Below are 18,412 nucleotides of genomic sequence, written 5' to 3'. Positions count from 1 at the left end.
ATATGGTCATTATGATTGTCTGTTTATGTCTTTTAGGTTGACCAATTCCCCGACGGTATTCACGGAACTGATGCATAGGGTCTTTCATCAGTTTCTGGATCTATTCGTCATTGTATTCATAGATTATATTCTGGTGTACTCTAAGAGTAAGGCGAATTATGCCGATCACCTCCGCAACATGTTGTAGACCTTGAAATATTAGTAGTTGTATGCCAAATTTTCTAAGTGTGAGTTCTGGTTGAAAGATGTTACTTTTTTGGGCAATGTCATTTCTAGTGAAGTGATCATGGTGGATCCACAGAAAGTGAAAGAAGTTAAGAAGTTGCCTAGAATGACAACTCCAACTGATATTCAGAGCTTCTTGGTTATAGCCAGTTACTATAAAATATTTGTGGAGAGTTTCTCGACTATATATGCCTCATTGACTAAGTTAACCCAGAAGAAGAAAAAATTCTTGTGGTCTGAGCCTTGTGAAGGGAGTTTTGAGAAGCTAAAAAATCATTTGAACTTGGCTTCAGTTTTGACCCTACCCGGGGGTAATGATGGATTCTTGGTCTATTGCGATATGTCTCATATGGGACTTGGGTTTTTGTTGATTCATCATGGTAAGGTGGTGGCTTATGCTTCTAGGCAGTTGAAGGTTCATGTGAAGAACTACCTGAGTCATGATTTGGAGTTGTTACCTATGGTGTTTACATTGAAGATCTGGCATCACTATCTCTATAGAGTTCATATGGATATATTTTATGATTATAAGAGGTTACAATATGTGCTCACACAGAAAAAGCTTAATCTCTAGGAAAGAAGGTGGCTTTATTTTTTGAAGGACTACGACATGAGTCTCCATTACCACCCAAGTAAAGCTAACGTAGTTGCTGATGCTCTTAGCAGGTTATCTATGGAAAGTCTAGCTTATGTGGATGAGGATAAGCAGGAATTAGTAAAGGATATTCACTGTTTGGCTAAACTTAGGGTTTGTCTCTTGGAATCTAAGAGTGGTGGTGCGTTTGTGATCAGGTGGCGCAGTCATTCCTTGCTGTTGAAATAAACGATAAGCATGTATTGGATCTTATCTTGATGAAGATTCAGGGCTTGTGGGTTAGAAAAAAGTTGTAGTTTTTTTAATTGATGGTGATAGTATCTTAAGGTACCAAGGCAGACTATGTGTTCCTAACGTAGATGGATTGCGAGAAAGGATCTTGGTTGAGGCTCATGGGTCGCATTATACTATTTAGCCCAATTCAACAAAGATGTATCATAATCTTAAAGAGATATATTGGTGGAATAACATGAAGTAAGATGTTGCCAGTTTTGTGGCTAAGTTTATAGTGTGTCAACAAATGAAGGTTGAGCACTTGAGGCCAGGTGGGTTATCTTAGGAGATTGAGTTCCCTGCATGGAAATGGGAGGTAATCAATATTGACTTTGTTATCGCTTTCCTCGGTCTCGGAATTAGTTTGATTTGATTTGGATCATCGTGGATAGGATGACTAAGATTGATTATTTATTGCTAGTTAGGACTAATTATTCTGATGAGGATTATGCCAAGTTGTTTCTTTGGGAGATCGTAAAGTTACATGGTGCTCTGATTTCCTTTATTTAGGATTGTGGTACCCAGTCTCATCTCACTATTGGCAATTATTTTAGAGAGTTTTGGGAACTAAGGTGAGCCTTAGTACTGCATTTCACCAGTAGATCAATGGGCAAGAAGAAAGGATGATTTAGGTATTAGAATATATGCTTTGGGCTTGTATGATCGACTATAGTGATAGTTGGGTCAATCATTTGCCTCTCATAGAGTCCGCGTATAATAATAGTTATCACTCAAACTTTGGTGTGGCTCCTTTTAAGGCGTTGTATGGTAGGAGGTGTCGTTCTCATATTGGGTGGTATGAAGTTAGTTAAAATGAGTTGTTTGGTCCTGACTTAGTTTACCAGCCCATGGAGAAAGTGAAAGTGATTTGGAATTGGCTTAAGATTGCTTAAAGTTTTCGAAAGTCCTATGTAGATGTGAGGCATAGGGATTTAGAGTTTGAGGTTGGTGATTGAGTGTTCTTAAAGGTGTCTCCCATGAAGGGGATGATGCATTTTGGTAAGAAGAGAAAGCTCAATCCTTATTATGTTGGTCTGTACATAGTCTTGGAGAGGGCTGGTAGTGTTTGCGTATGAGTTAGAGTTGCCTTCTAGTTTGAGCTTCATTCATTTGGTGTTTCATGTCTCGATGTTATGAAGGTAAGTGGGTGATCCTTCATCGGTTATCCCATTGGAGGGGTTGGGTATTTTGGACTCCTTATCTTATGAGGAATTCTCGATTGAAATCTTGGATCAGCAAGTTCGTCGGTTGTGGATGAAAGATGTAGCTTCGGTAAAGGTTCTTTGGAGAAACCACAAGGTTAAAGAGGCCACTTGGGAAGCTGAAGAGGACATTAAGTCCAAATATTCGTTCTTCTTCCCCATTCAATCATGCCTAAGGTATGTGTAATTCTTTATATCTTTGTTTTCTAACTTTGTTAAAGAAAAGGGTGATTTCTTTGGCATCTTTGTTTACTAACTTGGTTAAAGGTAAGAGTAGAGGATATGTAGTCCAATTTTGCTTGTGTTTTCTTGACTCGTCATTCAAGGATGAATGATCTAAGTGGGGGAGAATGTAACACCCCAGATCTTTAGCCCTTGAAAATTCTTGAGCTTTAGGCTCACTGGCTTGGTCATGGCTGGTGGTGATGAGTCGTCAGATGAGGTTATGGGTTATAGGACCCAAGTCATAACTAAATCAGAAGCTTAGTGGAAAAGTTCTGCTCTGAGTGCGACTGGCTCACTTGAGCCATAAGGATATGTTACTAGTCGTACATTCAAATCATAGGATGTCTAGTGTTCAATTTATTTGGGTTCTACGTTGCTCATGACTAGACCTTATGAGTCATAAGATCTCATTACAAGTGGGTTGGTGGAGTCGTAAGGTGGGCAATGTATGGGGGTCCTAGTCAGTGTCTAGGTTATGACTTGCGGTCATAAGTCGTAATGCGTGGGTACGAGTCAAGGGGTTGACTCATTACCAAAGGCGGGTTTTTTTCAACTTTTAAGTTGGGGCATTTTGGAAATTTCCCCTCTTGCCCAACTTAAAACCCACATCTTATAACTTCTTTAGGGCATTATTAGCTATAATAAACACATCAAACAACCTCTCAGAACACTCCCAAATCCTCAAGGTTAAGAAGACTTATGGTTTTCACTAAGATAATCAATTTGGGCTTTCAAGGGTGATTTCTCTCCGTACTTCTTGGTGTTTAAGGCATGTTACTCTTCCCTCATTGTCAATTTTTTAAAATCACGTGATTTAAAGTTTTGTTCATGAGATATTGATGTTTGGTTTTGAACTATGGGCTAAGGGTTTTTAAATAGTTTTAATCCTTCTTCTATGTTGTTTATGAAGCTATTGTGCTTAAATTGATGGTTGGTAAATGTATTTTGGGTGTATGGGAATGGTGAATGGAAATAGGGGTATAAAGGAATCCCCAAATCAATTTGTTTGGTATGGAAATTAGTGCAATCTCAACCCACTTGTATAATTGAATTTTGATCTGTGCATTATCACTTGGCTTGACTTATTTCTTGATGCTATTGCATGGTATAAATGGTTAAGGATAGTTTTGAAAACCTTGTGGGGTACACGGGAATTCCCCAAGTGATTTTATTATGAAAACTTTGCGGGGTACATGGAAATACCCCAAGTGACTTTAATAATGAAGTCTGCGCTAAGTGTTGGCTAATGACATTTCTTGCAAGCTATAATCGGTATGACGATACCATTTAATAATGCCTTAATAATTGACTCCTATAATTTGTGGTTTGGTTATGTGTTAAATATTTTTAATTGGGAAATTATGGGGTTATGATAGCTAGCCGTGAAGGTGTGAGTCTGAAGGGGCGAACACTGGTAACTTATGTTTGCCGACATGAGGGTTGGTCTTGATGACCATTTAATTGTGGGGTACAAGAGAATCCCCAAACCTATAAATGTATATATGTATCATAAAGGGTAAAGGGTACAAGGGAATCCCCGGCCATCTATGATATCTCTGGTTTATGTGGTTAACATGCACTGGGGCCCGTTTAGGGGTAACACTGGACTATATAGTCCGTTGGTTGACTTATGACGTTAAAGCTACATAGTCCAGGTTAAATATTAAGTTCATGCTAAACATGTATATGTATATATATATATATATATATATATATATGTATTTGCATATGGTTATGTGCATTGGTTTGACTTGGTTTTGGTTTGATGACATTACTTTATCTTTAACCCTGAGTTACACGCTAGAGTTCACCCCACTAACCGTCTTTGGATGCTGTTTCCCCATGTGATGGAGGAATTGGTCATACTTCTACTCATCCTGGTCAGTGACATGGTGATTCAGGGACAGCTTTAGTAATACCGTAGCTATATATATATATATATATATATATATATATATATATATATATATATATATATATATATATATATATATATATATATATGCACATGGGTATACAAGACTAAAGGTAACAACCTAGGGTAGCTAACGTAACCTCTCTAGGAAATCCGAACCAAGTAGGAAAGCTAATTCTAGCATGATCTAGTCCTATAGGCAAGATGTCTAACCACAAATACATTGTTCATAATATAATTTATCATAAAAAGGAAAGGGATCACGATCATAACTCTAACCTCTATAGCAGTCCATAATTAACCTACCACAAACCAACTATAATAACAATAATAAAGTAACCGACTAGTCCAGACAAATAATACCTAACCAGGACTCCATAAACTCGGAAGGTTCAATAAACACTCAGTAAAAAGTAATCATAGCCTATACCTATGCAACCCCCCATAAGACTAATAGATATAAGCACCAAACAATATACTGGTATAGGCAATGCATACGAATAAATGAATGCAAAGTAAATCCATAGTACAGTAATTATTCCAAGTACCATAACATACCAAGTGTACACACCTCTTCCAGCCCGACAACTCATATAGGCAGGACCTACAACCACTTTTTTTATCCAACATGATGTCTCACAGATGAAGAGGGCCCTAGGGGATTTGAGAATATCCATATACACTTACCTGGTCCCAATCTAGGATATCTAATCATCATCAATCTACTCCATCTAGTATCAAAGAGAAGTATATATATAATAAATGCACAAACTCGAACCATGACTAAAAGAGTGTAAGTTTGTAAATTCATTACCCGAGATTAACTCCAGGACTAAATCATCATAATAGAGTATAAAAGGTCAAAATTTCTCACGATTAAAGTAAATAATTATGGTAAATAAGTGGATAAATCACAGGCCAGAATCAATCTTGGTCTAGTTTTTGAAATATCAATTTTATTTCCAAAATCTCATAAATCATTAAATGAGATGGTATGATCCTTTTATAAAAGTATCCACTTTAAAAGTGAAAAGTGGGAATAAATTCCTTTTTATAAAATAATAATGAAATCATGGTTTTGGTTTGAATTGTACCACCAAGTGAGCATGAACGCATTTACAAGTATGCATGCCATCACCAATATATAAATACAGTCATAATCATCCAAGCATCTATAGACTAAAGTCACGTCCTGTAATAGGACAGACTACTCACTTAGAGTCTAGCTTGTGTCATAACCACGACCTCAGGCCTAATAATATATAACTAGCAGAATAATAGTACTATAATCTGAGGAAAACATAATCCAATCCACCAATTAAAATAGCAAAACTTATACTAAAGGATACTTAGTATCAACTATGGTTAACATGCTTATGTTCTAGGGTGATAGGATCCTATAGCCACAATAAGTATTTCATCGTAAGGGTCGATTCACCCTTTTATCCCTAAACTCCTAAATTGTCATGATATTCTAATCATAAATATATCTTATCATACCCACCTAACATGCAATCTACACTATACATCATCTCATTAAGAAAAGTAGACCCAAGCCTACCTCAATGTCAACCTGTAATCCTTTAATTGCCCTTAAATTGCTTGTCTTTACTTCACAATCCCAAAACACTATCACACTATCAAGATAATAATCTGTAGGTCATTAGGATTAAAATGAGACCCATATTTCTATAGAAAAGATTGGGTCGCAATTTGGGTAAAAAATGAGCCCGAGAGGCCCATGAAATCTAAAATTGAATTCATCACAAGGTACCTCAAAGGACAAAGAATATGTGATTAAGAGTTGAGAAAAAATGGTGCATAGATCAAGACCCAAATCATCCCCTAAGGCCTAAAAATTTAAGGACCTAATTTCTAAGAATTTACAATAGAATAGGATGGAAATTGACGGGGAAAATCCTGGGAAATGACCAAGGAGTGTTAGGCTAACTTACCTATGCTTCAATGGATAATTCCCCACTCTTTTCCTCGCTTCAAGATCTCCAATGATGGGAAAATGATGGAGAAAATGAATGGAGAATTTGGGTGAAGAAAGGGATTTAACAATCCCCAAGTGCCGCTAAAGTTGTCACTTTACCTCTGAAGCAACACAAGTATGCTAAAACGGTCATGCCATGGGATGTGGGCATCACTAAAGTGGTCTCCTGGTTGTTAAAGTGAAGCCCGCTTAAGTGTTCCTTGACCATTAAGGAGGAGCTAGGCCAAATGGACAAGGTTACTAAAGTGGATAAGGGTAGCTAAAGCGACTACTGCTTAAGCGACCAATGGTCCTCTTAAGTGGTTACACTAGATGGTGCCATGAACCAGATTCTGCTAAGTGTAATAGACTCCTCTTAAGTGGTTACACCAGATGGTGCCATGAACCAGATTTTGCTAAGTGTAATAGACTCCGATCGGGTCCTCGGGATTCGTTTAGAACCTTGTGTGTGCAAACAAACTATGTTATAATACCAAATTCGACATTTTAAACTCAATGGAACCATCAAAACTTTCACTTAAGATTGTTTTGACTAAATGTGGGGTCCACACCTATAGTTCCACTTTTATAGAATCCACCTAATTGCCCAACACAAGTCTAGAAGCCTTGGGACCTGATCCAAAGGTCCCTCTAGCCTAAAATCAATATTTTTGAGTTAATGGAAGGTCAGAATTTTCATTCAAAGTCATTTACTAGGAGTTTTAGTCCAAGACAAATTTCTTAAAGCAAAAGCTCCAAAATAAGGAATGAGACTAAAACCCAAATAAACTGCTCGATAACTACATCAATAGTTTTGACAAATCATAAATGACTTATAGCCGTTGTGGGAAGGTTCAAATGCTGAAAATGAACGTAAACCAAGGAAATGACCTAGAGAGTCATTATAATTCCACTACTAAAAATGCTTTTGCCTGTAAAAGTCAATAGATAAAAAGAGAAATAAATGTCAAAGGGATGAGGTACTGGGCCTACATACTCCGAGCAATACTCCCTAAGTAACATCTAAGAAGAAATAATATTTCCAAGGGATTTTGCGGTAAGTATTATTTTTTCCACCTACCTCCTTTATCAATTTCTCAAATAACCAAAACTCAACCACAATAACCAACTGGTCTCCTACTGAACTGAGAATGGATGATGCATACATATGCAAACCACGACACATTGAGGTCATGCAGATATAAGCACAACCAAGTGAAAACTCAACCAAGCCAAATGTAATTCAAGGAATAAATCATTCCACCAACTCTAATATGCAAATATAACCTTTTTTTGTCTTTTCCAAACCTGCTATATATGCCCCACACTTTTCTAAGCAAGAAAATAAACCGTTGTTCGTATATGTGAAAACCCCAATTTTTTAAGTCATATTTGGGCACCTAAATTACCAAGAGTACCCTAATTATAAGAGAGATTATGATGTGTTAAGTGTAGCTATATGAGTTACTTAAGGTAGTACAAGCTAAGAGTTTCGAAATCCATCAAGTTTTAGTGTTTGAATTTGCAAGGTTCATATTTGAATGAGCATAACTTGATAAATATGTGGTATTTCTGCATATTTCTACCCACAAAATTATAGAGATCGAATTATCCTTCCAACGATACCAATTATACCAAAATTTGACACTTGAGTTAGGAGTTATGGCTTTGCGAAGTAGAGTGTGTCGCCTAACCAATCGTACATAGCCACTAGAAAGCATATGCGAAAGCATATGCGGGGCCTAAGTAAATATAGGCGATATCATATGCGGCGCCTATGTAAATATAGGTGATATCATATGCGGAACCTATGTAAATATAAGCTATATCATATGCGGTGCCTATGTAAATATATGTGATATCATATGTGGCGCATATCTTATGGTTTCAAGTGACTTGAACACTCCATTTTTGAGTTATTTTGAGGGAAATTAAGTCTTTTACACTCCTTACACACCCCTAAACTTAACCTTACGAATTTAATAGATTCTAAACACATCATAACCCTATTATCAGTCTAAGTTCATCATCCAAGAGCACTAAATGATAAAAACAACTAGGGTTACACAATCAACATTGAGGGTCCAATCTTTCAACAAATCCGTTACCATAAAGGTATGTGGGGTTATGAACAAGAACACCCTTTCATTCTTGTGCCCAAAGTTTGCATTCTTTTACAAAGATACATGATTATAACATGTTTTATCATAAATTTAAAGTGATAAATCTTATCCTATGTTGTTGTTCAAGATACTATGATTATTTTGAATGTTTAGAAAATAAACTCCATGAGTTTGAGATTATTGTTATGATTAAAGGCTGAAATTTTTCAAATTTTCGTATAAATTATGCATGCTTGTGATATAAAGCATAAATGTTGAAATGTTTTGATTAAGTATCGCTATAAGGGTCATTAACCCATATTGAGATTATTGTTTTGAGAATTTATGTGCTACATGCACCCATGTTTAGACTATTTTTGATGAAGTATAGAAAGATTTGACATTTTGGTCACAACAAAGTTAAAATCCACTTTATGAAACGAGTTATGGATTTTATCATTTATTTACCTTAAGAAATATAAGATTACCCTTAAAGTGGATTTTTCTTGAGATTTTTAAGCATAGTATTAGGAGTAGTATTTAGCACCGAGTTAGGTATGTTACTAAGGTTTCATACCCCAGAACTACGTGCCACTGTAGGATGAGACATTGACTTCCACTATATGTGAAAAATTAAGATAGTGATTACTGAAATGAGATTGTTCTACACCAATGGCAAGGGTAGGACAATCCTAACCTTACGGGGGAATGTTGTGGGACATAATGGGTGCTCACATGGTGTACATGTTGGTTAGAAGAACCTCCTAAAGAGTCGTCCCTCATTCTTAGATTGATTTTACTGATTTAAAAGAGATTTGAAATGCAGATTTATGATGTATTCAATATTCCAGATTTCACTAAGATTGCTTGATGAGAGAATAAGAAAAGAATCATGATATTTGAATTAAGTGTAATGGCTCATGATATCCAGATTGACATGTTTTACCATTCATTGTGTATGATTTCAGATTTTAGATTTCTTTCAAGCTTTATAAGCCATTTACACATATCCTGCATGATTTGGAAAGAAAACTTATGACATGATCGTTATATATATATATATATATATATATATATATATATGCATATAAATATATTTATTTCATGGACCACCATATACTCAGTACGTTTCCATGGTACTGACCCACATATTCCTATGTGGGCTATACTTTCTCAGAATGTAGGTACAAGGTATAGTGTACATCTTCAGATCCAGCCAGTTCGCTTCATTCAGTCAACAGTTGATGAGTCTTTTTGATTCAAGGGTTTGAGTTAGTTATACAGTTCGAAAAGTGTTGTATTTTCTTTATTCAGTCGTATTGAGTTGGGTTAGTCGGGAGTCATGACCCGGCTACCTATAGTCAGTACTAGTAGAGGCTTCATAGATAACCAGTAGAAGTTGATGTATTCTGTTTCAGTTTTGATTGTAAAAGTAGAGTTGTAATCTCGTAAATTTAGTTTTGTATCTATCATAGTCAGGAAAGAGTTATTTTTTGCAGATTTGTATAGATTTATACTTTTTGTTTAGTTGCTTATGAGTTATGCCAGTAAAATGGTTAGCTTGGGGTCACTTGTGATCCTAAGCAACGTGTGACATCTTGGGACCCAATTTTGGGGCATTACAAACTTGGTATCAAAGCACAGAGTTCAAGTGTCCTAGGGTGTCTATGAAGCCATGTCTAGTAGAGTCTTGCAGAATGGTACGGAGACGTCTGTACTTTTCTTTGAGAGTGTATAGGGCATTTAGGAAATGTTTCCATTCTTTTAAGTCTTAAATCATGCTATAGAAAAGTTCTCCTAGAAACTTATACAGATTCTCATCTTACTCTAAGGCCATCTCTGCTTTATTTTCAAGGTATCAGAAATAGTTGAGCTTCATTCTCCATAGATAGTTATGGGATTGTAACAGAGCTAGAAAGTATCCTGTCAGTACTTTTGAGTTCCGAAAATTGAAGTGCTTTATCAGGCCTGTAGAAATCATGCACAAAGCCTGAGTCAGATGTGCTTTTGAATTTCTCCTCATAATCCATAATGATAATCTATACTTCTCTATCTATGTTCTTAAAGTAACATGTTCGGCAAGTTCTAGTTCCACCCCAGATAATGCTTTTATAATTGCTAGCAAAAGTTTTAGAAGTTTCATAAAGCAGTTTGAGGGGAACCTTCTAGTATGTTATAAGTCCATCAGATTTGAAGTTATACCCTTGTTGTTATGAGTTATTTAATTAAGACAGAGTAAGGTGTATTCTTAGATCGTTGAATGTTGTGTGTCAATTTTCTATCTCTTGTATTATGTAATCTTGTTATCATTATGTTTGTGAAAAATCAAACTCTAGTGAAGCCGTGTGAGGCCTATTTCAATTCACTAGCATAGTTGCTTTGTTATTCATCTAATTTTCTTGTTCAAAATAAAAAACCAAAGTCTAGTGAAGCCGTGTGAGGCCTATTTCAATTCAGTAGCAACTTGTTGTTTATCTTATTGTTCTATTGTTAGTTGAAAGTGTGGGTTTCTATGTAGTGACAGAAGTAGTAACGTTTAGTTGAAAGTCTTGTATTAGTTGAACTTGTGGGTTTAGAAGTGTAGTGGCAAGAATGGTGGTAAGGGCGATTTATTGAATATGTATAGCTGAACTTTTGCTTATGATTGAATTAGTAATGAAGTGATATACACTTGTTTGTGAGTTTAGTGAAGTTAGAGAAGGATATTATTAGTTAAGGTGGATTGTTGTTTGCTTGAAGTATGAAAAGAGTTATTGATGGTATTTGTTGTGCTAGGAAAGTATAGGTTTTGATGGAAGTACTTAGTGATTGAGTATTGTTAATTTAAACTTTCCTGAGATTGCAAGAGAAAGTTTAGTTGAAATTTATAGAGCTATGGAAGTAATTTAGGTGTGAAGATGGGTAAGTAGTAATGATGTGAAGAAGGAGGATGTGTTAACAGATTATGAATAAGATAGGCCATATAATTATGATCAATTGTCATTGTGTACTAGTTTTTCTCAATGCTATGTTCTATAGTTTTGAAGTAAAAATTGTGTGTGAGATTGGGTTGTAAATCATGTTTAGCTCTAGACATTAAGTTTGAACAGTTGATGGTTCGGTTGTTGATGCTAGTTATATGGAGGTGATCTTGTAGGCCTGAACAGTGTATGCAAGAGTATAAGATCATGTGTTCGTAATTAAGTATGGTGTAGAGGTGTACCCAATATTCTATGGGGCTGCATTATTTTTTGAGTATTATTGAATATTGTGTGGTAAGTAGTAACGTTGAGTTGCTAGGTGGAGAAAGGCTAGTTAGATAATTTATGTTGTTCTTGGGAGCTAAGTTAAGGAGTTATGATTGAAGATGTTGAGTCTTTTTAGTATGATTTTATTCTCATGGTTTGGGAAAAATATAAGTATAGAAGTGTGATCTTGGTAGGCTATGATTATGTAATTAGATATATAGATATGGTTGCAAATGTGAGTGTAAGTCTTTGATGATGATTATTAAAGCTAGGAATTAAGGATGACATATGGATGGGTTGTTCAAGAATGATGTCGGTAAGTTCGAAATTAGTTTATTCTTGTGAGTTTAGCATTTATTTGTAGATCTTAGAATGATGAAATTATGGCTTAATCTCGAGAATATATGGAGTATGCCTTTAGGGGTATTTGCCTTAAAGTTATATGTGGTTTTAATGATAGGCTTGAATGTCATGTTGGGTGTAAGATGATGTATGCAATATGAACTAGTGAATCCATATCAAGAGTTTTAAATTAGTCATTGAAGTGGTAAGGCATGTTATGCTTAGGGTGTGAGCTCTAAGAAGATATAAAATATTGAACCTTGTGGTTTAGACTAGTATTGTGGTTTGGCATGTTGTATCTTGTGATTTAGTATTACGCTTGATCATGGTGAGAGAACTTAGTTTAGGTTAGACCTTATTAGAAAGATTTCGCAGTGCCAATATGAGAATTATAAGTTGAATCAAATGAGTATGGTATTAATGGGAATAGTATAGTTGAAAGAGCATTTGCGAAGTGATGCTAAGCTTGAAAGTAAGAAGTTGTGTTGCCTACGGCCTAGCAATCCTATCCTAGTTTATGAGTTATATAATTATATTCCATGCTATAGAGTTATATCAATGTTGTAATTCCTTAGTCAAATGTCTTGTTCAGAGCATGCCCAAAATTCTTTGCTCCCTAATGTCAATAGAATTTCATAGAAAAGTGCTAGAGAAATACTCTATTTGAGTATGGGTAGTCAGTATCATCTAGTCCATATAGCCTGTAATCTAGTTTAGCAAGCAAGGAGATAAGCTCCTATAGATTCTTAATTTTCCAGCTAGTCTTACTATCCGCAGTCTTATACATATGTACATTCCAAGAGGCAATGTGTTTGTGTCCAATTAAATTATGAATTCAGCTCAGTTCATGCATCATTTTTAGTTTCAGATATTAAGTCATGATTCAGTTCGTAAGTATCCTGTGTAGTATCATAGTCTCTTCCTAGTGTTTTAATCAAATTATTATCATTCGGGGACGAATGATCCCAAGAGGGGGATGTTGTAATACCTCGAGTTTTCATGTCATAAACCTCTCATCCTTTCTTATGAGATCAGATCCAGTGCAAAGTAATGGTTGCTCATAAGTTGACACTCTCGTTTCTATCTTAGACATATAGTTATTTTTCTTAAGGATTCATGCACTTGTAGACCAGTTCAATAGCTCATTATTCTTGAGATCCAGTGATTTAGTTCTATAAGTTACACATGATATCTTGAAGACTAATATTCCTCTGCATTTCAGGTTAATTACCCAGCGTCATTCTAGGTCGAATGTCCCCAAGGGGGAGATATTGTAATGCCCCGCACTTTCCTAAGCTAGAAAATGAACCGTTGTTCGTATATGTGAAAACCCCAATTTTGTAAGTCATATTTGGGCACCTAAATTACCAAGAGTACCCTAGTTATAATAGAGCTTATGATGTGTTAAGTGTGGTTATATGAGTCACTTAAGGTAGTACAAGCTAAGAGTTTCGAAATCCATCAAGTTTTAGTGTTTGAATTCACAAGGGTCATCTTTGAATGAGCATAACTTAATGAGCATAACTTGATAAATATGTGGTATTTCTGCATATTTCTACCCACAAAATTATAGAGAATCAAATTAGCTTTTCAACGATACCAATTTAACCAAAACCCGACACCCGAGCTAGGAGTTATGGATTTGCGAAGTAGAGTGTGTCGCCTAACCAATTGCACATGGCCACTGGAAAGAATATACGATAGCATATGCGGCACCTATGTAAATATAGGTGATATCATATGCGGCAGCTATGTAAATATAGGCGATATCATATGTGGTGCCTATGTAAATATAGGCGATATCATATGCGGCGCCTATGTAAATATATGCGATATCATATGCGGCGCATATCTTATGGTATCAAGTGACAAACACTCCATTTTTGGGTTATTTTGAGGGCAATTAAGTCTTTTGCACTCCTTACACACCCCTAAACTTAACCTTACGAATTTAATAGATTCTAAACACATCATAACCCTATTATCAGTCAAAGTTCATCATCCAAGAGCACTAAAGTAGAAAAACAACTAAGGTTATACAATCAACATTGAGGGTCCAATCTTTCAACGAATCTGTTACCATAAAGGTATGTGGGGTTATGAACAAGAACACTCTTTCATTCTTGTGCCCAAAGTTTGCATTATTTTATGCAGATACATGATTTTTACATGTTTTATCATGAATTTTAAGTGATAAATCTTATCCTATGTTGTTGTTCAAGATAGTATGATTATTTTGAATGTTTAGAAAATAAACTCCATGAGTTTGAAATTATTGTTATGATTAAAGGCTGAAATTTTTCAAATTTTCGTATAAATTATGCATGCTTGTGATATAAAGCATAAATGTTGAAATGTTTTGATTAAGTATCTCTATAAGGGTCATTAACCCACATTGAGATTATTGTTTTGAGAATTTATGTGCTACATGCACCCATGTTTAGACTATTTTTGATGAAGTATAGAAAGATTTGACATTTTGGTCACAACAAAGTTAAAATCCACTTTATGAAACGAGTTACGGATTTTATTATTTATTTATCTTAAGAAATATGAGATTACCCTTAAAGTGGATTTTTCTTGAGATTTTTGAGCATAGTATTGGGAGTAGTATTTAGCACCGAGTTGGGTATGTTACTACGTTTTCATACCCCAGAACTACGTGCCACCATAGGTTGAGACATTAACTTCCACTATATGTGAAAAATTGAGATAGTGATCACTGAGATGAGATTGTTCTACACCGATGGCAAGGGTAGGAAAGCCCTAACCTTACGGGGGAAAGTTGTGGGAAATCATGGGTGCTCACATGGTGTACATGTCGGTTAGAAGAACCTCCCAAAGAGTCATCCCTCATTCTTAGATTGATTTTGCTGATTTAAAAGAGATTTGAAATGCAGATTTATGATGTATTCAATATTCCAGATTTCACTAAGATTGCTTGATGAGAAAATAAGAAAAGAATCTTGATATTTGGATTAAGTGTAATGGCTCATGATATCCAGATTGGCATGTTTTACCATTAATTGTGTATGAGTTCAAATTTTAGATTTCTTTCAAGCTTTATGAGCCATTTACAAATGTCCGGCATGATTTGGAAAGAAAACTTATGACATGATCGTTATATATATATATATATATGCATATAAATATATTTATTTCATGCACCCCCATGTACTTGGTATGTTTCCATGGTACTGACCCACATATTCATATATGGGCTATATTTTCTCAGAATGTAGGTAAGAGGTATAGCGTACATCTTCAGATCCAATCAGTTTGCGTCATCCAGTCAACAGGTGATGAGTCTTTTTTATTCAAGGGCTTGAGTTAGTTATACAGTTCGAGAAGTGTTGTATTTTTTTTATTTAGTCGTATTGAGTTGGGTTAGTCGGGAGTAATGACTCGGCTACCTATAGTCAGTACTAGTAGAGGCTTCATAGACAGTCAGTAGAAGTTGATGTATTCTGTTTCAGTTTTGGTTGGAAAAGCAGCGTTGTAATCTTTTAAATTTAGTTTTGTATCTATCATATTCAGAAAAGAGTTATTTTCCACAGATTTGTATAGATTTATACTTTTTGTTTAGTTGCTTATGAGTTATCCCAGTAGGAGGGTTAGCTTGGGGTCACTTGTGATCCTAAGCACCATGTGACGTCTCGGGACCTGATTTTGGGGCGTTGCATGCTATCTACTCCAAACTAACCAAAAGGTCATCCGAGTCCTGTCTTGCAACCCTATCACACTAAACTTATCAAACTAAAGTTGATCCACCAAAATCAATAATGGTGGGCACAAAGATAAGCCTATAAGGTGCTACCTGGACTCACAAATAGTGATGACCGATGTCTATAATTTACTGCTAAAGCTGCAATTGGTCCGGATGACCCTCGAAATCGACAATTGAAATTCCAAAGCACTAACACTCACCATTGAACCATCTTCTCCAGGATATTCCACCATTTGAGCATGATACCACTCTAAGCCCAACTTAGGCACACTACTTTTGATAAGTAGAAGATAAATTTTTTTGACAAAAACTCAAAACCAAAGTTAAGAGCAGAAGAAAACATCAAGTGCCAACGGACTATCACCTGAGTATCTATCAACGACTATCCATCCAACTGGAGAAGATCAAATAGGTAGGCAAAGAGCATGCTTAGCCAGCCTATAGATGAATGTCCAACTAATACAAATTTGAAAGTGAAGTCTACAAATTTGAAATTTCAAAGTTAGTGAGGCCTCAGTTATAGGGCCTAACTTAGTGTTCGATGCCTTAGAGAAAGTCCAGTTAATCAGAGAAAGACTCTGGGCTGCTCAAAGCCGATAGAAGTCTTATGCAGATGTTCGTAGAAAGGATCTCGAGTTTGAGAGTGATGACTATGTTTATCTAAAGATCTCTCCCGTGAAGGTGGTGAAGTAATTCGGCAAGAAGGGAAAGCTCAGTCCCCGATATATTGGTCCCTTCAAGATTCTCAGTCGTTTTGGCAAGGTAACTTATGAGCTCGAATTGCCTTAAGATCTAGCCTCAATTCATCTAGTATTCTATGTATCTTTGCTCAAGAAATGCATAGGTGACCCATAAGTTGTAGTCCCTATTCAGATCATAGATATTCAGAACAACCTCTCTTATGAAGAGATTCCAGTTGAAATCTTAGACTATCAGACTCGTAGATTGATGAACAAAGAAGTCCCTCTAGTTATAGTTCTTTGGTGAAATTAGTCCATCGAGGGAGCTACTTGGGAAGCATAAGCAAACATGCGTACCAAGTATCTTCACCTTTTCCCTTCCAACTTAGTTCAACCTTAAGGTAACAGTTCTCCTTAAGCTTACTCAGTTTCATATTCAGTGTTCATCACAAACTTGGTATCAAGTACCATGGCTTATTAAGTCAAGCATTCATGTATTGGTTCAGTTATATAATTATGTATCAGACATGTACTCTCATGGTGAGAAACTTAGTTCCTCAAAACGCCCAGTCATGCATTCATGAATCAGTTACACATGCATCAAATATGCATGTTCAATATAATATATTCAGTTATCAGTCATGTCAGTCATGAAATCATGTTCCAGCTAGTCATGTTTAGTATGTAAGTCAGTTTATACTCTTCCCCTTACTCTAAGTCCCATTCGATGATGAATTTTCTCAAGGGGGAGATATTGTAATTCCCTGTACTTTTTCCTAGCTTGAAATTGTCACAAAAATGTTAGAATCTTTATTTGACACTTGAATCCACTTTTTCACATATGGTATTTTTAACATTTTCACTTTTATTCATGTGAGAAATTTAATTATCTTTCCAACGATAGCAATTTCGTCCAAATCTGGTATCGGATTAAAAAGTTATGGATGTTTCACTCGGAGCTGTCAAAATCGCCCAGATGTGATGGCCAGGTTGATAGACCGTCGACCTAGCGATGGACCGTCACCTTGACCGTCGTAGACAAGGTAGTTTGGAAACCTTCTGGATAAGATGCGATGGATAGATTGACAGACCGTTGAACTTACGACGGACCTTCACCCAGGCCGTCACTACTTAGGCAGTAAGCCCTTTTCTTAGTCCATGTAGTATAGTCAAAATGACTGACCGTTGCCCTAGCGATGGACCATCACACGAGCCATCGCAGGTCCCAATTCATCAAATTAAAGCTATTTTAAAGGGTCCTTTTGGTATTTTACCACCCATTTATATACCTAATTATATCCGACCAAATTTTAGAAATTCCTTATTCTTCTGCAACAACAAAATTAGGGTTTTCTCTCTAACATTAATCTCCAAGAACAAAATCCAAATCTTCTTTAAGAACTAAGAAATTCAAATTCTTCAAGTTCAAGAACTTTTAGAAGCTCAACCCAGGAATGCATAGTATTCATTCATGGACTCCTTTCGTCCATGAAGCCCACAAATCTCTTTTCAAAGATCAAGTGTATGGATTGTAATAAATTTCATGTTGGGTTTGTTTTGTTGTTCATGTTGATAATGACCAATTGAATTCAATTCCATGTTTAGTGATAAATCTTAAGTGGAATTGAATATTTTAGGTGTAGTTTCATGTGAATCCATGATTAAAACCTTGAATGGTTAAATTAGAGTTGAATCATGATGTTTAGTAATTGTGTAATGTTGTCTACATATACTATGCTCACCATGTGTTTGACTAAATGCTTATGTGAAGGAAAAGTGCCCTACTAGTACTATAATATGAAATCCCCATTTATGTACATGTTTATGTATATCAAATGTTTGATGGAATGCCATAATAAATGATTTATGGACCTTGATTTTGATATTTATTCAAGTAAGTCATGCTTTATCAGTTTCTTTC

This window comes from Capsicum annuum, chromosome 1, assembly GCF_002878395.1.
Source record: "Capsicum annuum cultivar UCD-10X-F1 chromosome 1, UCD10Xv1.1, whole genome shotgun sequence".
In the NCBI taxonomy this organism is placed as follows: Eukaryota; Viridiplantae; Streptophyta; class Magnoliopsida; order Solanales; family Solanaceae; genus Capsicum; species Capsicum annuum.
The sequence above is the reverse complement of the archived record's forward strand: the minus strand, read 5'-3'. Positions refer to the sequence as shown.